The 24,570-nt window shown below is 43.6% G+C and overlaps 1 protein-coding gene and 1 long non-coding RNA gene across 3 annotated transcripts in view; one reads left to right on the forward strand and one right to left on the reverse strand.

Annotated features, from left to right (window-relative positions):
- The window catches only part of LOC311431008 (cadherin-6), a 106,125-nt gene that overhangs the window by 12,780 nt on the left and 68,775 nt on the right, over positions 1-24,570 (forward strand). Inside the window, exon 1 of one of the 2 annotated variants that reach the window (XM_084508075.1) lies at positions 15,140-15,158. The exons of the other annotated variant lie outside the window; for it this stretch is intronic. The gene's annotated coding sequence lies outside the window, so the exon portion shown is untranslated. Of the gene's footprint in view, positions 1-15,139; positions 15,159-24,570 lie in introns of those variants that run through there. 2 annotated transcript variants of the gene reach the window in all.
- LOC311431009 overlaps positions 5,306-24,570 on the reverse strand; it is a 54,241-nt gene continuing 34,976 nt past the window's right edge. The window contains exon 3 of the long non-coding RNA XR_014689165.1: positions 5,306-5,548. This is a non-coding gene — a long non-coding RNA (uncharacterized lncRNA). The remainder of the gene's footprint in view (positions 5,549-24,570) is intronic.

The following is a 24,570-nucleotide window of genomic DNA, read 5'->3' on the forward strand; positions in this document are numbered from 1 at the left end:
GTCACATTCTCAGTCCAAAGAGGACAAATGAATATTATGCCTTTGACTTCTGGGGAGCTGTAATGATAAACATGAACTGAAAAACTGGTCCAAGAAAGCAAAAGAAAATCCATAAAAAATTATCAACAGTGGACATGCCCAGGAACAGAGAGCAGTGAGCTCCCTTCACTTTCTCTCATGAAAAATCCTCAACCATGCAGCCCAAGAGCAGAAGCAATGTCATGGGACTTCTGTGGGCAGTGACATAGCAAACAGCATGAGCAAACAGTTCATACTTAATCTGTGAAATTAATTATTTATCCAAAGTATTCTACAACAACATATTATTATTTATTGGTCTTACATTAGTCCCCACAGTTCTTAATTGCATGAAGCACTGCACTAACCTAATAGAGTCCCAGCTGGCAAATATGTTCGGAGAAATCAGTCTTGGTTGCAGGAGTATTTGACCAAACTGTGGCTAGCTTTGCAGCAAATCATATTAGAACAGAGTGGCTAAGCGAGTTCTACCCTGTTATAGATATGTAAATTAAATGTGTCAAATATGCTTTTGTCCAATTAAAGCACATTTATTATAAAAAAAAAAAAAAAAAAAAGAAAGAGCTGAATGCTTAGTATATCATTTATATATATTATGTGCTTAGTATATGTGAACCCTGTAATCACTGGAATGATTTCAAAGTCTTCTGTGCATAGAATTTTCAGGTAAGATCAATGTGATTTTTTTCTCACAAAGATGGCTTCTTGGTTCCCTTATATGAATCAGATATGAAAAAAATGCAAGACATTGAAAGTAACACACAATAATATATTACATGAAGAAGCCTCAGTGGTCTTCTGGACAAATTCTGCCCTGTTTCACTCATCTTTCTACTGTATTCACAGATGGAACTGTGTCCAGAAAAAAAAAAAAAAAAAAAGAAAAAAATCGCCCTTTGCTGTTTTATTTTGTTAATCGTCATTCCCCAGAGTGTATAAAACCCTATTTCATTCCTATTGTCTGTGTGCACAGTCTGAATTAGACAATAAAATGTCCAACCTCAGTCAGTAGGTATTTTATGGGTATACTGGGTTGCTTTCCACAGTAACAAAGTTTTGTGGGAAATGTTGACTTTGCTCTACGTCAATCTGCAGTAGAATGGCACAGTTTGCAGTCACAGACATGGTGTTTGGGTCAAAAGAACTGCTAGATGAAAAAAAAAAAAAAAAAAAAAAAAAAAAAAGGAATGTTTCTTTTATACACCTCTCTAAATGTCTACTTTTAGATGCTGATTACTAATGAAGTTCTACCACACACCAGTGCACTTAAATTTTTCTCATGTGGATGTCATTTCCAGGAGAACATGTGGTTATCAGCCTGTGGTGGAGTGTCAGCTGGCCTGAATCCAAACCATAAAGTCAAATACCTTCAGACAATGAAGGTGTTTGGAGACTTGAACAGACGTCCATGTTGTGCAAGTGATTTCATCTTGACATGAATGAATGAATGAATGAATGAATGAGGGAAATGCATGAAGTAGGTGACCTCTTAACATCTCCTCCTACCTTATTTTCTGAATCTCTTCAGAATGAGCATGGAGACAGCCCTGCATCCACACCCCAGCTTTAAATGGGTTACCGATACCCAGCTCTGCACTTTGCAGATTGAGTCTTTCTGCTGCTTCAAACCAGCTCTGAAATGTGTCCCTTCAGGTTAGCTTGCATAAACATAAAACCCCAAATTAGCATTGCAAGCAGTCATTGCCCTCAAAAACCAGTAGTTTGGCTGTGTTCAGTACATATTTGCCATCTGCTAATGCATTTAAAAAGACCAAAAAAACCCAAACCAATCTGGGCCAAGTCCTTAATTGGAGTAAATCCACGTGTATCTCAAGTAACTTTAAGGAACTGTCATCACCTTTACTATCTGATGAATTAGCCTCTGTGACCACAAGGCAGTGGATGCTTTGGAGCACTTGTGCTATGCGCTGCTTCTGCCTGACTGAACGGATGCCAAAGGCAGGAGTACATTTTCATGGAGGCAGCCTTCTGGTGGCTGTCTGCTGTGCAGAACAGGGTGCATACCTTCAAACTGCAAGCTTTCTGTCCTCCCGAGTACTTGGCTCTGGACACAACTCACATACCTTGCAATATAAATACTCAGCTTTGCTTTCTAAGCTCTAACCCTGATCATGCAAAGCCAGAAGCATGGATGCTGTGCTAAAAATAGGAGGCTGAACCCTAGGTCCTGCAGAAATGATCTCTTTAAAAGCCCTAAGCAAAGAGAGAAAAGGATGTGGAAGCATCTCTTACCAGAAGGGAAATTTTGATTGTGGGATTTTACCTCCATCAGGAAAAACAAAACAAAACAACAACAACAAACAGTTCTTTTGGGCACAGGAGTTTGCATTTTGACCTGTGTTCTGCTCAGGATGAGGAGCGTGTGACAGCCTGGCTCATGGTGCATGATTACCATGCAGGCCACTGGCACTTGAAAACAAAACAGGATTGTCAAGGAAAGAAATGTAGGATGAGACTGGTGGACCATATTAAATGGATTTATAAAGAATGTATTTCCTTCTAACAGCCTTTAAAATGCTTTCTTGCCTCTCTTTCTCTCTCTCTCTCTCTTTCTATCTCTTTCTTTCTTTCTTTCTTTCTTTCTTTCTTTCTTTCTTTCTTTCTTTCTTTCTTTCTTTCTTTCTTTCTTTTTCTTTCTTTCTTTCTTTTCCTTCCTTCCTTCCTTCCTTCCTTCCTTCCTTCCTTCCTTCCTTCCTTCCTTCCTTCCTTCCTTCCTTCCTTCCTTCCTTCCTTCCTTCCTTCCTTCCTTCCTTCCTTCCTTCTTTCCTTCTTTCAAAAAGAAAGAGTCTGATAGCATTTGTCCTTTCCCCTCAATGCTGTGGTTTAGTAGATGCCTCTGGGAGAGGGCTACAGGGGAACAGCACAGAACACTCTCCAAAAGCTTTTAACTAATGCTATTTGAAAAACATAATTCAGTGACAGTGTTTAAAAGGCCTTGCAAGAGAAATTTTGCATCTTTACTTCGCGGCTCACCCTCACATACCTGTCTCTTCCAATAAAACTATTACTCTGCCACTGGGAGCACCTGGCTTGCTGGCTGGTATCACATCTTTCAGTATGTTGATATCAACATAGCTGGGATACCTCGGAGGATTGGCAAGCAAATGGGTTTTGAAAGCCCTCTACCTTCATGGCCCCTGCTTAAAACCCAGCTAGAACAGATGCCAGCAGTCTAAAGCACCATCAGTACCACCTAATGGCTCTTCAGAGGACTGTGTAAGCAAAACACGTAGTTTTCATTCCCTTTCATGGAGGGAAAATAAATAGTGGGGGTTGTATTAACAGCATAATCTCTTGAGACCTTCAGTGGCACTGGCCCATGAGCCAGTGGCAGAAGTGGCAGAGAGAGCAGCACTGGTAGCCAGCACCCAGGCACGGTCCCTGCAGAACAGGTGTGAGGCTCCTTGTCGAGCTGCAGAACCTTTCTTTGCTGCTGTTTATCCACTATCTGTTCTCTGGATAAATAAAGGTCTTCAGCCTCCACAGCTGTCAAGTGTCTACACTGCAGAAGGACTGCATCAGTAACAAGATTGAAAAAAAAAAAAAAAAAGAAAAAGAATAAATGCTCATCCCAGAGTAACTCATCTGCCATGGAGTCAGGCAAGGAAAGGATTCCTGAACCTCTGGACCCCTGTACAACGCACTGAGTTACTCAGAGAGGCCATAGCTTTTGTTTTCTCATATCTGCAGAGAGCTACAGGCAGGGCAGCCTCTTATCTCAGGGTGGAATTAACTTTTCGCACACTCCAGTCATGCAGTGAAAGATCTGCAGTGATATACCCGATACATTCTGGCCACGTGCTTAAATTTTAAAACCTTGACTTCACAGAATCACACAGAATCACAGAATTTTCTAGGTTGGAAGAGACCTCAAGGTCATCGAGTCCAACCTCCAACCTAACGCTAACAGCCCTCCACTAAACCATATCCCTAAGCTGTACATCTAAACGTCTTTTGAAGACTTCCAGGGATGGTGACTCCACCACTTCCCTGGGCAGCCTGTTCCAATGCCTCACAACCCTTTCTGTAAAGAAGTTCTTCCTAACATCTAACCTAAAACTCCCCTGGCTCAACTTAAGCCCATTCCCCCTCGTCCTGTCACCAGGCACGTGGGAGAACAGGCCAACCCCCACCTCTCTACAGCCTCCTTTAAGGTATCTGTAAAGAGCAATAAGGTCACCCCTTGTGATATCTCCTGTGATGGAGGGGCAACAGAAAAGAGAAGACCGCATACATCCACAGTATCGCAACTACCCACTAGAGAATAGTTTCTGAAAAGGAACCGGATAACTTAAGCTTGAAGTATCAGTGTCCTTCTTTTCATAAGTAATTCTTACTCATGCTGAGTTCATTTTTTTTTTTTTTTTACAAAGAGTATTGTATCACTAGCTTTTAAGGTCTTTGTACCCTGGAGCAGATCATTTGCTCAATTACAGTGGAGAAGTTATTTCATGAAGCCAATGATAACTCACTTAGATAGGAGTTTGCAGACCTGCACACTGGGGTTTGCAGAATCTGTATTTATGCTTTGTAGATGTGCACCTTAACAGAAACATAAGCTTGCAAAAGAGACCATGTGGCATACGTTCATAAACAGAATGGGTTTTATCCTCTTAGGAATAGATGTGTACGAATCTAAAATGCATATAGCTGTTCATCTCACACAGACACCTCTTTCTTCCACTGAAGTCTAGGTTAGACATGAAATTCAGCCTGAAGTTTCATTTCATAAGACAGCCAAATCAGTATACCTCCAAGGGAAAAACAAAACAGAAACACGAAAATTATAACACCCGAGGACATGATCTAGTTTTCTGTCATTAAGACAGTCTGGTCAAATGACAGGACCTACACTCGCTCTTATTTACATGGAAATGTTGCTCTTCCCTCTCCAGTGGAGAATCCTGGCAGCATTTTCAATGCAATCCCACGAGTTCGAGAAGCTGAGATTTTACCCGCAGATTTTAATGAAGTTATTCTTAGCTGATGTGAATGGTGGCAACGAATCAGACCCTTATATTTTAATTTTTGGTGGTGTTTGTTTCATTTCCAAATCCCCTGCATGCACCATTTCTTATTGTCCACTCATTTTTCTTTAAGCTCTGACTTGGTAAGATAAAGATATTATTATACGGGGATTTTAATTTTCTCTAAAAAAAAAGTAAAAATTCTAACTCTTGGATATAAAGAAAGCTTTGAAAGCATAAACTCTACTGAGGGGAAAAGATAAAAAAATAATCATCTATTTTCAAGTCAATCCAACTCAAGATTTATTTGGAGACGTGGGATTGGCAATACAGTTAATTTAATCGCAATAATTTATTACTTTCTCATTAACTAGTAATTTATTAAATCACCAGAAAACTTACCTCTCAGCTTTCTGGAGCAAGGCAGATTTCAGGGCTCTGTCTCCCTGTTCCTGTGGTCTCATTGGCTTCATCCAGGTATAATCTGGCCAAAGACATGCCGACTCCTTGGTTGCAAGCAGCTAAATAAACCAGAAATGTATTAAGTAAAGGTGAATGGTAATGACTTAGCACTTACAGTGTTCCTTCGTGTCCAAGTGCTTCACAAGCAGAAACTAATTACGATACATTCAGTAGTAATGGTTCAGAGAGATACTAAATTGTGTTCTTACTGTAATAAATGGCTGGGCTGGGGTGGGAAATCACTAGATTACAAGACAGGAGGCAGCAGCTTTAGTATAATACCTGTGTAACCTCATGCACCCAGGTCCCTCACTGGAGACAGCACACATCTAGACTTCTGCACAAACACCTTGCTGTTTTTTTGCGGGGAGAGGTTTGCAGCTTGTCCATATTGTGCTTGCTTCAGCTCTACTGGTGCAAAAGGGCTGCAGGGCTGCCAGAACTTCTGCTGTTGTCTGTTCATGACCAGACACAGAAGAAGGGCTGGCAAAACACTTCTTAACTGCCACGGGTTTAAAGAAAGATGACTAACCCCTAAAGCATTTTCTGTTGAATATTGCAGAACAAGAAAGAAAAAAAAATCTCCTCTTTGCTGCTCTGCTGTAGCAGTCATCTTGTGTTTTCTCCTTGAAGTATGTGATGCCACAAAAAATTAATTACTTTAGCAAAAAGAAATAGGATTGTAGGGGAAAAACAGATTTGTAATATTATCCTGATTATAGCTACAGGTAAGAGATAATCTCCTGCTTTCGCTTGTGCAGGAAAAGATACTTTGTCTTAGGAACTTACTCAAAAAAATCCATTTTTTATGAGGTGTCTAGCTATAAAGAAAAGGAAAAGCATCATCTGTGGACTGCTGCATTTACTTATTTCTAGAAAAACTTTCAGGGGATAATTCACATTTTAATGTCTTGTAGCTTATTAGCTGCAGCCAATACCCCTTTCCAGGAATCCAGCTTGCTGCATGGTGGTGGCAAAAGCTCTGTAAGAGGCAAATTAATTGTGTAGGTTGTGCTTGTGCCTTGCTGAACTGAGCTCTCTCTGGACTCAGCGGGGCTGCCACAGAGCTGCTCCTCGGGACTGCCAGGATGCCGAGACTCAATCTCTTTAAAACAGAATCGTTCTGGATGAGAGGGAGCTATTAACCAACAAAGTTTGAGACATTAAATGAACTTTGGAAACGAGCAGCTCATTCTGTTGATTTGGCCAAGCTCCCACACAACTAAAGTTCATGGCATTTCTGAGCTTGCCCAGCACACATCATTGAAGGTAATTTTGGCTGAAGCGATCTTACGCGGCTTTTCCTTGGGAGGAATGGCATACAGACCAGCTTCCCTCTCCTCCTTCAGGCAGAAGAGTTCATAAAAAGATATGTAGCTAATAAATGGCAGTGGTGGAAACCCTAGTTACTGGCAATGTTCAGGGTTATGGAACAACCCCCACCTCAACTTTAGTTTCTCAACATTAAAAATTTATAGTGAAATACCAGCCCTGTAAAATCCATTGATTACTTGTTCTAATGCAAGAGAGAGGGCATTTCTGAACCTCTCCAATGTTTATAATACAGATTTAATGACGGTGGATGCTGCCAGTTTCGTGGATGATAACAACCTGGGTTGTGTTCATTCAGCTGGTCAATGCGTAAGTGGCATTTGGTGGCAGTTTCCCCAGGCTAAGCTGCTGAACACCTTTTTTCTCCTCTCAGCTTTCTAAAAATTAAGTGTAATTCAACCCTTGTGAAACTTAGCCTGCAGATTACAAAACAGCCATAATTTCAGTTGGTGCTGATTTAAAGAGGGGATTATTCTTTTGTAAGAAATGCAAAATAAAAATTTGTTCCTTTCTTTTCTCCTCAACCTACTCTACATTCAGTAAATCCTATAAGGAGAATTCTGAAAGCAATTTTTACAGGTTTTAAAATGCAATTTTACAACAGACAGACATGCTCATCCCTTCCCCTCTTCCTCACCCCCCCCCCCCCCCTTTTTTTTTTGGCAAAACCTTCCTATCACTATATCTCTTTGACCCAAGCTTTCATGGTTAGTAAAGCACCAAAAACATGGAAGATATAAGATTATTGGTAGAGTTCACATAGCCCATGAGGTATTTACCTAGAAGAGAGAGTTTATTTTCTAAAATGCTGTCTTAAGAAAACAATAGCAAACAGAAGGTGTTTACACTCAGAAGACTAGGGTAAAGCATTTATCAGAAGAAAAGCAACAAGACAGGGCTGAAAACAAACAAAGAAAAAAAAAAATCCCCAGCTATCCAAATAGGCTGTGGAAAATGGGAATGATTAAAAAAAAAAGTCTCTGATCAAAAAAACATCTGCATGCTAATCCTGGTGTTTTCAAGTGGAACAACAGAGTAAGAAGAAAAAAAACAACACATACATTTAAGAAGAAATATGAGAAGCAAACAAAAAATAATTATGAATGGAAAAAAATACATGAACAAGTTAGAAAAATATACAGAAAGAAACAGATTGAATCTGCGTGTTCTTTCACGATGGAGCTTTTGCTGGTGTGACTGCATATTCAGCAGTGTGAATATTATAATTAAAGAATGTTAGCTCAAGCAAAATGTTTTAAAACCTTCCTGTTAATAAACAGATAAACTGCCTAAAAGTACTGATTATTTTAGGAAAAAGTGAAGTGCTGGATTTTCGTGCCTCGATTCCTTTCATCTGATAACATGAACCATTTAGATAGCAGATGTCTCTCCCAGGCGGTGTTTGTAGCAGTGCTGTTGATTTCGATACCAAGGTGATGAGAATATCTTCACGGGGCGGTTTGGCACCATGCCACAGATCCCAGCGCTTGCTGGTTCCTGTGCCAGGGTCCAGCGTGGCGCTGGGCAGGGGTCCCACCAAAGCAGCCGAGCAGCACCAGCCCTGTGCCACCTCCGGGCTGATGAACGCTGCCTATCAGCAGGATGAATTAGGCACGGTGCGGCACGGTGCTGGGGCAGCAGCTGGGAGGGCTGGGGGCTCTGCACGTTGCAGCCCGCTGCACAACCCCGTGCTGCAGACAGAGCTTGACCCCCAGTGAAGGCAGGCAGCAAGCACTGAGCGCTGCTTTACGCCAGGCTCGGACCCCAGCAGGAGCTCGGGAGACAGCTCTCGAGCGCTGTCAAACCTGAGTGCTAGTTCAAGGCAAAGCTCCTTCTTCTCTGGTGTTTGGAAAAAAAAAAAATCTCATTGAATTGCAACTAAACTTGCTGCTGCTTCTTGTAACAGCAAGACAAAGTTATCGGTATATTTAATAACAGTTGCAGTGGACTCCAGTTAGACCAGATGATCGCAATCCTGCAAATACTTATGCATGGGTGTATTTTTAGGGACACAAGTAGTCTCAAGCACTTACATGTGTAGCCACTCTGAGAATTTTGCTTATCATTCAGAAAGGCTTAAGGAAGATCCTATCATTGCGTGTAATGATCTTACGGAAGATCGTTACAACATACCTTGAAAACAACTCCTTTTTAGGTCTCTTTAAGATACTGTTCCAGCACAAATAACTCAAAGGTGGTTGAACCGTGAAAAATGGCAGCTGAAAAATAACCGTTGCTGTATATATTCATCCTGGGCTCCCAGGAAAACATTTGTCATTTGGAAAGCCACTCTGAGCTTGTTTTTTCAGCACCCGAAAGCATCAGAACATCTTAAGATTTTTGTCAGGCTTCGCCAGTGAGACTGCGGTGCACTTGTCCTCCCCATTACAGCCACGCTCTGCTTGGTGAGCAAGACAGTTTACCTGAGGTGTCATTACAAAGTGGGAGAAAATTGTGATCATAAATCATCAATGTGAAAAATAAATGCAGCCGTTGGGATTGCGGGATTTCGGCCAAAGTTTTTGCCTTGCTATGAGCTATCCTGTAATCTAGCGCTAGCTTTCTGTCTTTCTCAGTTGCTGAAGTGCTGCTGCACACTGCCAGGTTTCCAGAGGGTCACCATGGCAGTCAGACTGTCAACCCAACCCCGAAGAGCAAACAACAGCACAAGCAACAGTCTGGTTGTGAGTCTGTAAACATGACCTCATCCGTTTCAGAGAAATTTTAACTTTCTTCCCCATCCGAGGCGCAAACTTCCAGCTCCAACTGTTCAGACGTCAAAAACGCTAGACATTGTAAAATATAATTTCGAAAAATGTGGAGTAATAAAACACATAGCCGCGGCCTTTGTGAGACAGATGATTAGCTAATTTCGAGTCATTCAGAGACAAAACTGGATGCATTTCTCTCGCTGTATACATTCAGCTGTGCTCTCTATCGGAGCCTCGCAGAACACGACCAAACTTCCTAACGCGGCAGATGAGCAGGAAGGAGTCTGTCCCTCTGTGTTGCATGCCACAGGACCTGAGGCAGTATGAGGCACATCTAGACAAACAAAAGGCTTTGTGATTAGCAAACGGCACTTCAGGAGGGCAGCGTTTAATAGCGTTGATTCCCAATGTGATTTCATCCAGTTGTTGCCTCTTTGTGCTATAGCAGCTTTATGTTTTGCTGTCAGAGAATCATTCACCTCTGCGTTCGGGGTCAGCCTCTCTTCGCTGCACAGCCCAGCTATAACCGTGCAGTTGCTATTTCTCGACGCATGTTATTTTGTTTTAGGCCACTTCATTGGAAATAGTTAATTGGCCTTGGTGTCTGATGGCAGGGAAAATAACGCTCTTAAACTGCGTTAAGCTCCCATAAATATTTCACTCCATGCTAATTTCCATGCTTCCAGCTGAGCTGTTAAACGCACTCAAAAGAAATAGAAATAAAAATAATAAAAAAAAAAAAAAAAAGGAAAACTTTTTATTTATTTATTTATTTTTGTAATTGTCACACAAAGCACATGCCTAGGAAGCGGTGAGGTGCTCGTAGCTTGCGGTAGCAGCAGCTTTGCGAAGCGTCTGCCAGCCACCGAGACCCTTTTGCCCCTCCCGGCCGCCGGGAGCCCACCCAAGAGGTCGAGGCTGTGCCGTGCCCGGCCAGGCCGGGCCGGGCCGTGCCTCAGCCGAGCCTGCAGCGACCTCAAGCGGGGGCTGCCGGCAGCCGGGGCCGCCGCCGGGAGCCGGGGCCCAGCCTTGGGCTGTTCCCCCCCGGCCGGGCACGGCCATGGGCCCCGGGGCTCCCCGCAGGCCGTGGGGCGCCGTGCAGGCCGCAGGCATGGGGGCCGTGCAAGCCCGGCCGTGCAGCCGGCACAAGGGCCGGTGGCAGCAAGTTTCTCCCAAGTTTTTCCTCATCCTTCTTTCCGTGTGGTTAATGAGGCTGCGTGCTTTTATCTGCTGCTTCCTGCAGCTCCCAGTTCATAGCCCGCTGATGGCGTGTCAAAAGCCCAGGTTCAACATCACACTCAAAAGCACAGCTCTTACTGACTCTCCCTCAGCATCCCACCCTTCCTTTACTTTTTACTATCCCCCAATAAAAGTCGTGAAGGAGCACGTTATCATACATTACACCCATGCTCAGAATCACAGGGCAGTAATTCAGGCACCATTCTGCTCATCTTCTCTCTAAGTTGCTTTCTAAATAGCTTGGTGAAGCACCCGTGCAGTTGAGTTGGTTACTGGAGACTGTAAATGGGTTAAGGTGTCGGCTTAATGAACAAAAACTCAGCTACCAAAAGCTCAGCCTCCAGACAGCTAGGTCACAAATATCAATCTTTAGCCTTAAATAAATCTGTTATTGTTAGTCCCTTTCCACGGCCTGACCCTATTTGCATTAGAGCAGATTGTCACTGTTCCTCCAGTATAAATCTGTCCTCAGCCTAAACTCAGCCCTGGAAAGCTTATCCCAAAATAGGTGAATTCACAGACTGAGTCAAGCTTTTCTAGCATTTATTTATTTAAATCACACTCTCTGCAGAGAATATAAGTCAGGGCTTGGTCTAAAATGTCCTTTATTGTCCTGGTGCATCCCTGCTGTGTTTAGCAGCTGGCACAACTTAAAATAGCCTTCAGGCTACTCTAAATATTGCCGAATTTCCTGGGAGCATAGCACTAAAAGGAATCATTTGGGGCACTGAGTCTAGTTTTCCCATAATCACAAGTCTCCCCATAATAGGCATCTAGTTTGCAGGAGTGCACAGCGCACTTCACCCTTTGCTACATCCTGTAGCCCACCTGAGACCCAGAGAACATGCAGAAGCAGCTTAAAAATGGCAAAACATTGCAGTAAGGGAAAGGAAGAGATCAAGGGTATGATCTGGCAGAAACTGAGTGAGGACTAGTGGTGTATGAGAAGGACTTAAAGCCACCTTTAACCTTACCTTTACTCCCCAAGCTGCTCTAAAGCCACTGCTTGGAATGAATCACACTCCCCTGCGCTCCCTTTGTGCAACGCCGACTTTGCAATCATTTCTAGAAGCACAAAGCATTGGCAGAAAGATTCGTGGCACTCATTTTAAAGCCCAAATGCTTTGCAACTCCGTAGGAGTTTGTACCATATGGTTTCTGCTGGATCATGTAACGTCATACTGAGGAGCTGAGAGATGCATGATAAAATAGTTTCACTTGATAGTGGCCAAAAGCAAGATATTGCTCATTGTGGTAATGTACTGCCCCAAGTCTTATGTCTTATGTCCCATCAATATATCCCCCTATAAAATACAGGCCTTTACAACAAGTGAACGCTGCTCTACTATCGTTGTAATACACAAAAACAACAACTAAGGAATATATTGTCTCAAATTGGACCTTTTTTTTTTTTTTTTCTTACTTTCTAATTACATTTCCACACTAAACCAAAACATAACAAAACAAACAAATGAGCAAAACCAGCAGAGTTAATATCTTGATTGCTTTTTAGGGCCCACTAAAAAGGATTGTGATCCTGTCAGTCATTCTGGTTTCTTTCGATGAATAATCAAAATCCTGAACGTGAAATAGACTCGGAAATGATTTTCAGGAGCTTGAATTTTATTAGCCACTCCTCACCCCTCCTGTTTTTTCCATTGTTTATTGGTTTGACAATTACAAGTTACTGCCCACCCAATAAATTTCTATGTGATACTGGACACCGTGGCAGGGCACCATGTTTCCCAAGAAAGGACTAATCTAAAAGCAATAATAATTGCTTTTCCTCAGAAGTCTATCTGTTTTCAGTAGTCTGGAAAACCCTAGCTATGTCCTAATTTCCCAGTGCATCTACAATTCTGTGCTGCAGCTGAGCCAAAAGAGGCATATCATGTTTAAGAGCACTAATAAGAATATGTCCAAGAAAACAGTCTTATCGGGGCACACATAGTTGTTAGAACAAGTGATAACAAGGGAAGGATCTTGAAGTCTTCTCATGTATGAAGCACAGCAGGCAGAAGGTCTTACGGAAAGAGTCAAAAAATCTGCTAACAGTATCTACGACATGCAAAAATCCTACCCCCGCTTCCATTTCCTCCTCTCCCTCACTCACATGCAATATGTTGCAAGGGTCCAAGTGTGAAAAAGCACCCATACACAGTTGCATGTAGGCAGCACAGAGATGCCTGTCATTTTTTTCTGCTGTGTATATTTATTTTTGATGGCCAAACATCATTATTTGTTATCATGGAATGAATTTTTGTACCTGGCATGTTACTGGTTGCCCTGAAATCTTGCAAAGGTATCAGAAATTAGGATATCACTTCAGACGGATAACAGGGACCCAATTTTACTTGTAATTTGAACTTAGTTTACCACCTTGCTTATATTACACTGAAAGCTTTTCTTATACATGTCCTAATATAGCCATATTCTGGCAATCACCATTCATTCAAACAAAACCTTGTAAAAATCTACTTTACATAAGGATATGAATCATTTCTGACTTGTTGACTTCTGTAATAAAGCAACAGATCTTGCATCGCATTGTTTGTTGGGAGGGGAGGCAGTAGGCTGGTGGGATTTTGTTTGGAGTATTCTGACAAGCGTACAATGTTTCACGTGTTTCATGGGCTTGACTTGTCTTGCATATTTGTGCAACACTGTGGGATCAGCAGAGACAAACATCCTTTGTCAGGTCTCTGTGATTTATCAGTCCTCATTCACGTTTGTTGTAATTCCCGCTACCTTCTGCCCTTCACAGTATGCCCCACAACACAAAGCTTTGTGGTCCACTCCCAGAGCGAATAAATACTGAGGAGAGGAAATGTTTTTTTCATGCAACATGAAACTGTTGTACTGCAGGAGCCACTGCAATACATAATTCTGCTAAACCCAATTTCAGTAACATCCAAAAGGGAACTGGAGATGTGTGTGGCCAGAAAAAATTGTCTGTGAATGAGAATGCTCTAAGGTCCCCACAGCTGCTTTTGGAAAGGCCGTAAACACCGCAGATCTTCAGAGTTCAGAGCAGTCTCTACCTCCACCAAACCAGGATCCCCACATGGAAGGCAGATCACCCCCACATCAGCCTGTTGCTGGAACCTGTGACCACTCCTTTACCCAGTGCTGGCCATCTTCAAAGGAGTGACACCAGTCTAGATCTGCCACCTGTTTGTTCTCATCCAACAAAATGGCTTTCATCCTATGTTCCACATCCTGGTGTTTGCATCGGGAGTTCGAATTCTGACTCAGGCTGAACTCTGCTATATTAAAAATACCTGTGGCCTGGCAGTGTGATGATGCCCAGCCTTTTAATGCACCAGCTAGAAGAGATGGAAGAACACAGATGTAGCAAATGCCACTGCACAGTATGCTCTCTCCAGTTACCTGGAGGCGTTGTGCTGTACAAAAGCATAATGTCATCAAGCACTTGGGTGATTCAGCTCCTCCCCATCCTCAGTACTACCTTGTAAGAGGTATAATTGAGCTCTTTTTTCTGTTCTTTTCAGATATTTTTTTTTTCTGTGTGTTTTTGTAAAGTCAAACAAATAGGAAAATTAATGACAGCACATGAGTGCACCACAGAATAATGCTACTTAAGGACTGCTGTGCCCTTGGCTCCAATTAACCTTAGTGTTCGTTATAGGTTGCATCCAGCTGCATCAATCACAGTTACTTTGGTTGGGGGAAAAATATAAAAAATCCATCATTATTGCAGCCACACACAGATAGATACATTATTTTCCTAAAGTATCATAATCCTCCACTTACCAAAGAGGGCCTGTGATAGCTGGGAGGAGATGAAACTCGATTTTCCTTCACATCTGCTTGATCCTTTCATATAATCAGCACCGCATGCACCAGGCAAGGTCACAAACTATGGCAATGTTCATCACAACATGCAATCTCCCCATTCTAGTGCCATTAACTGCTCAGCAACCTCTCCTTCTCCATCCCACTGTTTTTAATCTCCTAGAGCACTTCAAAGCAGGAATGGGAGAGCTCGCCTTGCAGACCCATTTCCAAGATCGCTGTCACAGACCACACTTTGAGAAAGAGTCAGCAGTGAACCACTATCCCATTTGTTTCAGTGCAATAAGATAAAGAACATCACAGTGAGATTTAATTTCAGGTTTGCTGGCCAGCACCTGCATCTAGGAAGTAATTCTGACACCATCACTGTTATAGGACTGCAGTGTCTCTTCTGCGTAATATCCTGAAAGTTTGTAGACATCTGTAGCTGATCTAGAGGCAGTGGGACCAAAAGCATGGTTCATTTTCTTCCTTTTATTTTTTTTAAAGGGTAGAAACTCAGTAATGCCCTCTGTTATGAAGGCAATTATCTGCAGAAAGATATGGTCAACTTTACACTGCATTGCCTGAGGTGAGCGTGGGAGGATCTGGTGAACCCTACCTCGCACTATTTCACATGGCCCTTGTGTTGCTGCAGATGCTTCCTTTATAAAAGCAGACCTTTCCCAAGCCACCTCTCTGCAGACCAGCTGGGTCAGGCACACATCTCTTGGCTTTGTTGACTAAAAGGGCCTCTCTCCCTGACACTGGTCAGGCTCTCCTTCCCCACCCCACTCACAAGGCACCGTGTTCCCTCAGCATTCCCAGGGAAAGGTTTGCCTCCCACGAGGGTTAGGGCACCTGAATGTTAGCCACTTGCTACGAGGCTGCCCTCAGCTCAAATGAGGCGAGGTAAAAGCAAGAAGTCTTACGGCATAGACAAGGCAGGCCACAGGTGCACCAAAGAAAAAAGGTAACTGAGTCCCTGTCTTCCAAGCAGCAACATCAGCCCTAAATAGCTCACTCTGTATGCATCCAGCTGACAAGCTGACAGATACTTCACAGCCCTCTGGCTGAGGATTTGGTTCTCATGCAAACCTATGACTTCAGATTGCATTCATGCAAGAGGATCCGGGATTTTTATAGAACCAGATGCATCTTTTGGCAGGAGGTGTGTATGCGTGCGTGTGTACAGAGTGGGGGGCACATTCAAATTCAAATTCTCCCATCCCCTCTCTCTCCCTGCAAGGGAAATTGTTAACTAAGGAAGACATTTATGTTACCAGACGATTGTTTGCTTTTCCCAGTTTCACAAAGGCTCAGTACTTTGGGAAAGGCAAGGTGCAGGGGTCTCCAGCATCGACGATAAAGAGAGTCACTGCATGCCTGATCTGCCAGCACGCTGTAAGAGAAAATGTTCTTCTCCACTTGGCAAAGGGGAAGTCTCAGTGCGAAACTTCCTACACAGAGCCTTCCATCACACTTACAGATGTGTTGCTGGAGGAAAACTGAGGCTGCCCCAAACTTGCTAAACAATCAGAGGAGTTCGTTCAACTTCTTGCCTACCCAAAATGCCTGTTTGGAAGGAGTAAGTTAAATAAACTTGCTGGAAACATAAAACCATTTATTTCAATGAGTGAGAGATAAGATGCAAAAATCCATTCCTCACCTGCCTGTAATCCCTACTGTTTTATGTGTATTGAAAAAGTACTTCCATCAGCATGATGCCAGCCCATCATTTCTTAGATAATGATCAAAATTTTCTCTGTAATGCTCTGCTGCTTAGGCCTCAATTCAGCAAAGCATTCAAGTACATCTTTATCTTTAGGTCTGGTAGCAGTCTTCAGTAAAAGTATACAGCTCGAAAGTAAAGTGCTCTGCTAAATTGGGTCCTTCACAGGACTAAAGCGAAAGCTCACACGAGAGCAAAGCAGCATTGCTTTCCTTCCAGTTACACTTGTTTTATTCACTTGCTCTTGCTGTGTACAGCTGTGGATTGCTGGCAGTGTGTTTGGATGGAATTTGAGGGATTCACAGCTTCAAAGATGAGATGTGCCAGCCTTTCAAACAAGCTTGTATAAACACAGGAAACAAAAGCATCCATGTAAACAAAGGGAGGCAATGCATATATTCACACCTGAGCAAACACACACACTTCTGCATGCAGCCCCTATCAGCAGTGCTCCAGCAGGTTAGCTAGTGCTCCCTGTATCAGCAGACGTAGCTCTCATTTCTGCTGTTGCTTTTCTCTTTGCTTCGTGATCAGAGAAGCACCGGGGCCAAGCCTGCTGCTTTTGCAGCACACTGTAAAATGTATGAAGAGGTTTCAAAACAACTGACAGTGTCTCGTCTGCAGTGAACTTGCATTAGGTATATGCTCTGGGGATGTAGCAGTCTACGTATCATTCAATCTCTACCTTATACTTTCCCTTGTCTTGCTGATATTTTATGGGGAGGGAGATGTTGCTTCGGCTTTGAAAAGACAATAAGGTTTTAAAGCATATCCTCTAATTCAAAAGGCTTGTGTAATCACAGAGATCAAGGGATCGGGAAAAGAAGAAAGCCTTACATTGCAAATACTGAGCATTTCCGAACTGCCTGCCACAACAGAGCCACCAGATATCCCAGTAATTCAGGGGGAGCAGGCTGCTTCCCCGTAGCCTCTACTGCCTTGGCTCCTGCCCTGTCCTGCCCTTCCCCTACCTATGCCAAGAAGCAGCACCATCCCCATGGCTGCCCTGAATTGAGCCAGATTTTATCCCCGTTCCATTATGGATGGGCATGTGCATGGCCCCACAGAGGTGTTCACCTTCTGGGGGCTGTCCTGGGCCATTCTCAGTACCAGGTAAATAATGACGCTGGGCACACCTGTGGACCTCTCGTGTGTGAGCACACGCAGCTGGCTGGTACACTAGGATGGCAAGCCTCTGGGTTATTCAGGCTCGCTGTCAAACCCTCAGAGACGTACAGGGTTGCTTCTTCTACAGTCCCAAATCCCATTTGCTTCAACTCTATGAGAGGCAGAAATGTTCAGCACTAATCACAGTTGGCTCAGGCTTGACACAATCTTCTGAGATTTACAGAGATACAATGTTAGTTCAAGAGACTTGCAAAAGCCCCTGAGGGAGCTCATCCATGGGAGCGAGATGCCTTCTCGGGATGCACAGAAGTCAGCCTGGTGCCTAATTCCCATTAAGTTAACTCACGCAAGTATTTTTGTAAGTCCCTCTTGGCACTAATCCCTCTTGGCTTCCCTTCCCTCTTCTGCTTCCCCCTTCAATCTTTTAAATAAAGATAGCACTTAGCATAAAGAAGTGTTGCGAGGCTCCACTCAGTGCCTTTAAAGTGCTTTTCAACTCCTCTGGCAGAAGTGTCTAAGTGTGGAGTATGCAGTGAAACTGGAAAAAAAGTGAGGATTTTAATGGAGATGATGTGCAGGCTCCCTTCTATCAAATACATTCATCTCAAATTTCTCCGGTGTCAACGTCACACGGCTAAAAGAGGGTGCCGAATCCCTAGGGCTCTCCCTGCCTTTCGGCACCGTGATTAAATCCCCCAAGCCGATTCCCATTTCATCCATTTCTGCATGACTGAAGCAAGAGATGTGGTTTGAGGGATAAGAGGACAGGAGATATTTTAGCTAAAGCAACGTAGCTAAGTCTTAGTTATATTTTGTTATCTTCAAAGAGAAGAAAGATCATATATAAATCAGCTGCATTACAAGCAAAAAAAAAAAAAAGCATGGAAAGCGAGTAGAGGAGGGTGGGAGCATACAAGTGACAGACCAGTCATTTGGTAATAGGGAGATGAAATACAACAACTGAGTTGTTTATCTGACCGTTCTATTAACCTCTAACACAACATTTCATCTTTTATAATTGAGCTTTCCATTTTGCTGTTAGACCTTAATAGCTAAATTGGCATCTTGCGGAACAGGCCAGAAAACAGAAGCGAGCACAGGGGCGTGGACACACTTCAGTCCCTTCATCTATTCTGCACAGAGGCTGCACTGGCCCCGTTGCACGATGCAGCTGAGGTCTTGCTCCTCCGTGCTCCTCTTGCTGCATGCTGCGGGTGAAGGAGAGACCACTCCTCCATCTGCTGGCCATCGTACCAAATATCCCTCTTAGGATAGACCCCTCCTGAGTGCCCTCCTCACCTCCTTCAGGTTCAGATTGTAGGGGTTTGCATGAGATCTGCAAGATGCACTGAGTTTATTTCAGCTGAAATGCATCAAGGAGTAGTACAGCTAACGGGCTCCTCTCCTGACAGGGTGTGCAGATGAGTGTCTGGTGACAAAAAAGCTCTTAAGCCAACACAGCTGCAGCAGAAAGAACATGTGGACGAGACCTCATTCCCCCGTCTGAGCCCGCTGGGTTGTGTAAGGCAGGGCTGCAACACAGTTTGTGCTCTACCCACTTAGGCAGGAGCGGGGAAGAGGGAAATAATCAGATGGGAGAAGGAACTTGAGCCAAAAGTTTCCTTTTGCTACTGGGCCAAAGCAAGACGGGAAAGGAGGCTTAGGTCTGGTGGATAGGAGTCAGGTGGACAGCCTGGGTGCTAATCTGTGCACCCAGGGTGCTAATCTGTGCCATAATATCTGTGAATATTATGGCACATTACGCAGCCTCAGCACAGCGCATTGAAAAGGATCCAGCTCGGAGAGCCCCGCCAGAGCATGGGGGCTGGAGGTGGGAAACAGGCTAGAAAGCTGTTCCGATTTGGTAGATGCATTTTGATGTCCCAGCTGGGGCTCCTGAGGGGAAATAGGAAAAGGAGGGTCTAGCTCGTGAATGGTGCCAAGCATTAGCTGCCACATTGCCTGCCTGCATCAGATTTGCATAATTTTGCCCTTTCTGAGTAGCAGAAGTGCACACACCTGGAGGGCTTTGATGGCAGAAACACAAGTGCCTGGGGAATTTTGGCACCTCTAGGGTCAGCTGGCAGCTGAGAAAAGGTTCAAAGGCTCTAAATATTGAGCTTCAGGGCCCCAGTGCTCCTGTCCAGACTTCGTGAACTGATACTATTCCCTATCTTATTTCAGTGGTTGGACAAACATCGCTTCCATAATTTGGAAGTTGCTTTTGCAGTTTTCAACCCTCCTTGTCCCTCAAATGTCACTAATCTGTTAAAAGTCCCACGTAATAACCACTCTTACTACATTCCTTTTGCCTTTTTAATTTTATTTTTTTTTATCTTCCTGATGTACTGGTCTTTTTAAAAGAGAACAAATGAATATAGCTTGTTACCCAAACTCTGCCAATTATATAAGTAGACACTTATCAGCCACATTTGGGAGAAAAAAGGCTTCAAATTACCTATGTTGCCAGCTTGTGCCTGAGCAGATTACATGTTCAGCTGGATACATGCACACCAACAATTTGGTACACCAAAATAAGTCGGTCCACGGCCGCTGTTGTATGTGTAACATGGTATGGTTCATCAAGTGGGGAAGGAAGGAGAAATCACCATTTGCTAACTGGGTACGGATCCCACACCACTCTTCTGGAAACCCATGCAAGAATCCTCTGAATACATCAGAAAGAGTCAAAAAAAACAGTAAAGAATAAAGTATCATTTGCTGACCCATAAGAGGCTTTTAGTAAACTACTGGCTAGTAGCAAACACACAAGCTACAGAATTGCACTTGACATGCATGTCTTTTTTTTTTTTTTTTTTTTAAGTAAACAGACATATTTGATTATTTGTAATCCAGTATAATCCCGTTTGTAATGTTAAATATTTTAAGAGAATTTTTCTTCCATTTGTTCTCAGCTTGCTTGGCCTGGAGCCAAAATGCTGTTATTTTTAAAGGCAACACTTCGCTACGGGTTTTGGATTTCTTTCACATTGGTTCTTTTTATAACAATTTAAAATTGATTGCGCATAGCAAATCCACAAACAGCAAAAAAACTATAGGAGAACATCTCGCTCATGCGGGTAGACTGCTGGTCTCATATCCCAGGGTTGTGCAGCAGGAGGGACCCTACAAAGTAGTTGCTAGGAGAAGTAAAATAGACCTGTATATGCAGAGGAACAATTAAAATGCTGCCTCCACACCTACAAAGCCAAATGACAACCAGCTCCTTTGCACCTCTGCCAGAGAAGAAGCAGCAGGTAGATTTCTTAAAACACTGCAGAGCTAAGGATGCCACAGGTGAAAGCAGTGGGCTGGGAGGTTAGGTCTGGAGAGAGTCCAGGTTGTATACAGACTGGAACCAGGGCTCACGTGTTATTGGCGGTATTGAATGCACTGTTCAATGGTATTTTGAAGACAAAAGATGGAGCAAATCAATCTCTAAGAAGATGTTTTCCTCAGTAGAAGGTAATACAGCAATTTTTCCCTGTTAGTTTCTCATTCTCTGGCAGAGAGCATGTCTTTGTTTCTCCTGGGGACGCAGCTAGCGGACAGAGTTTGCTGCAACTATTCTGTTCCTCCTGATCTCAGCAGGCATTTTGCATCTCTCTCCCCTCTTCACTCCACTCCAGGCTACCATGGCCCCTTCCTTCTGCTCTTCTCAGTCTCAGCATGTTTCAGATCTTCAGTTTAAATGCCCAGAGTTAACCATGCCATGCTTAAAAGCCTGGGGCCTGGCCCCAACATGAGCGAGTTGGGCTTTCAACACAGGAGGTATTTTGTCTCAAACAATGAAAAAACTTCATAAGGACAGATTTGCTTCCACTGCATTTAGCTTTTGGGTGGCTGGGACACAGGTTATATTTTCCAGTGTTATTTGGCAAACATCAGGCTAGAAACATGCTTTACTAAATGAAAACAAAGATTTGCACACAATAACCTATCTCCAGGAGCTGGGGCTTTAATTAAAATATTGATTATTGCAAGACTTGTAATGAAATTGCCAGTCAGCTGTGCTGAATGTCTCAGTTTCCTCCCCTACCAATACAGGTTTCTAAAAGAGGTAACATCCCCTTCTTCCTAAAACTATAGCAATGTAGAAAATAAGCAGCACGAGCAGTCCAATTCTCTTGTAAGATATTTGTATAGGCCTATAACCTCTTTGAGGGATTTCGTCTTAATTTGTATTCATTCACAACCAGCAGAGAGAATGAAAAGTGTGGCAGGGAGAAACTCATTCCAGGAGTTCTGCAGCACCCTGCAGCTTAGCAAAGGTAATTTGTGTAGTTACAGCTCTTCCTTTATTGAACACATCTGCAGCAGTCATTGGATTGGGATGTTTCCTTTATGCCTCCTTGAGAGCTAGTACATGTCCTGGGTGGAAGGTTGCATTTGAAAAATGTTCATATAGCCTGTGACCAGCTATGGGAATACAAAAGCCAGACTGCTTTGATCCTATCAGCCACAGAAATGCTACAACACACATACACAAAAGAGAAACAACAGAGAGGACTCATGGGTAAACAGCTATTTATTTGTTATGATCTCACCCTAAAGATTTTCTCATTAAGACTTAATGTGGTTTGGTACAGAGGTGAGCTGGTGTGTGGGGTTGGAGATCAAGCCTATAAATAACCAGCAAGTAAGAAAAAAAAAGGTTTAAAAAAATTGTTCAGAGCTTTTTTCCTTGTCTCAAGTAAAATTTATAGATTTTACTCTACTGCTGCCACACAGTGTTCTTCACTGCGAGGATGAAAATAAAGTAAGAAACAATAGTTTTAGAGTGCAATTAAAAGCAAATTTGAAAAAAAAAAAAAAAAAAAAAAAAAAAAAAAAAAAAGCTAACAATGACTAAAACAAGTGTAGTTGCAGGCAGAAGAGAGCCACAGGCACAAGGCTGACGTTACCCAGCCAAAAGTATAAGGAATAGGGTTATACACTCAAAGGGCTGACAGGGCTCCCCCTCACAGTGACTGGAAGACATGCAGTGCCAGCCCGTGCTCCCTTTTAAGCCCCAGGGGAAATTCTGTTTGCCCAAGCCACAGCTGTCTGCTGCTCCCTTCCTACCCCTCCCAGGCTGTGAAATGTTCAGCAGTCGGACAGTGACCCATTCTACTTCTGATTTTCTTCCTGCAGTTTCGCGTTTCAACATCCTTCCTGCCACAACCAGAACTGCGAGCATTACTTTCACATGTATCCAAGGAAAGAAAAGGAGTTTAGAAGTGTAGATGCAATCCTGCAGAAGTTTTTCCTCAACGCTTTGCACAATAGACCAACTGACAATTAATCTTCCCTTCTCCCCCAGCCGCAGGCTGTGCTTACATCCCCCCATGTCAGAGACGAGCACATTCATCAGTTGTCTCTCTCCCATCCCACTCACCAAACAGCTGTAATAAAAAAAAAAAAAAAAAAAAAAAAGTCACTTCTAAATTACTTCGGAACACAAAGGGAAATCTCTCCATTTTGTAACAACTTTGCTAATTTTAACAGGGACAAGGATTTTTTTTTTTCCCCTCATGTTTCAAGCTAGCCTATACTTTCCAGGACATTGTATTTTGTTCTCAATTTACTGCAAGTACTCATCCAGGTTACTACAGGGTCCTCCAGCAAATGCAGATACAAATTGACATTAAGAAGACACACATTTCTTTTAGGGAGTCACCCTCTGTGAACCTTGCCTGCCCATAAGTATGCATAAAAGTGCACCTCCTTGAAGAAGATTGAATTCTTGTCCTGGGGGAACGGAGGAGGGAAGTTGTGCTATTAATAAATCCAAATGTTAGGCTTAACTGAATATGCAGAGTTGAGGCAGGGGTAATATATTTTACTCCCCTCTTTGAGAAAGAATGGTGAGGGAAGGCCAGACATTACCATTTTTCCTTGGAGACAGCTCATTTTCCTTTATATGCTTATCCAGGATGCGTGTCTCAGGTGCTTTTATCTGGGAGGCCCCATCCTGTCCCCTTCCCCACGTCAGCTCTATGGGTGTGCGACACCACTGAAATGCCACACTCTGCTCCCTTTCTGTCTTCAGCATTCAACAGCAGTGAGGTATATGCGGTCTGGAGGGCTGTTTTGATTTTCTTTTTTTTTTTCCCCCCCATCTCATGACTGAGAAAACCAACTCATGCGTCACATTGCACACCGCAACTGGGCATAAACAGGGAGCCATCCATCACTCTCCCAGGTTCCCCATGTTTGCTCAAGGGTCTGTTTAAGGAGGTGTTAAGGGAGCTTTAAAAGCCCCAGACTGAGCCAGGAAGGACATTCTCCCCATGTTTTCATCATTTGCATGGGAACTGAACCTCAGTGACTCTGCTCACGTACGTGTCAGCACAGGGAGCAGCACGACCAGGACGGCTTGGGCTGCAGCACCTAGATGCAGTGCTACAGACATTTTGGGAGGTGGAGACTGAGCAGCAGAGCACAGGCAGCTGCAGGGACTACAGAGCTCCCTCAGGACTGTGCAGGGCCACTTCAGGCCTCCAAAATGCCAGAAAATAAGGCTGCGTAAAGTCAGCCTCATCCACGCTTCCCTCAGGCCTCTAAATTACAGGTCGCATCTCAGAGAGGTGGCACCGACTTTTAGTCGGTCTCAACTAATAACTTGACGCTGCCGGTTCTGTCGCAGAGCTCGTGCCAGTGGTGTGAAACTGATAAGGACAGGGGGCTGCTTCAAGAGGAAAAAAATAAAATAAATCGATGCTGTGAGCATTGATGGCAGCCTTTGTAACTGCACGCTGCCCAGCCTTGGGTACAGCTCCCTGCAGACAGCATGGGGAGGGACACCTGCTGCACATGCTCAGTGGGCTGGAGCCTCATAAAATACCTGACCCCTGGGCTGTCGGCATGTCTGAGAGCCACTGACACGGGCTTAATGCAGACGTGAAGAAAAGGAGCACCTGTGCCCTGAGCCTTCCTTGCCTGGCTGTGTCCCAGGCTTGCAGCTGGATAACCAGCTGTATCCCAGCCCTGAAGCGCTGCCAAGCGAGGAACCTCTCTGCTGCCACTCCTTTTCCTTCTCTGTGCCGCTACTTCTCATTAGTTTCCCTTTTTCCACACTTGTGCTGCACAAAAGTTACCCATCTGACATAGAGTGCTACAGTCAAAGTCTCATTATGGGCACAAGGGAACACACCTTGTATGT

Source organism: Aythya ferina, assembly GCF_964211825.1.
Source record: "Aythya ferina genome assembly, chromosome: 2".
In the NCBI taxonomy this organism is placed as follows: Eukaryota; Metazoa; Chordata; class Aves; order Anseriformes; family Anatidae; genus Aythya; species Aythya ferina.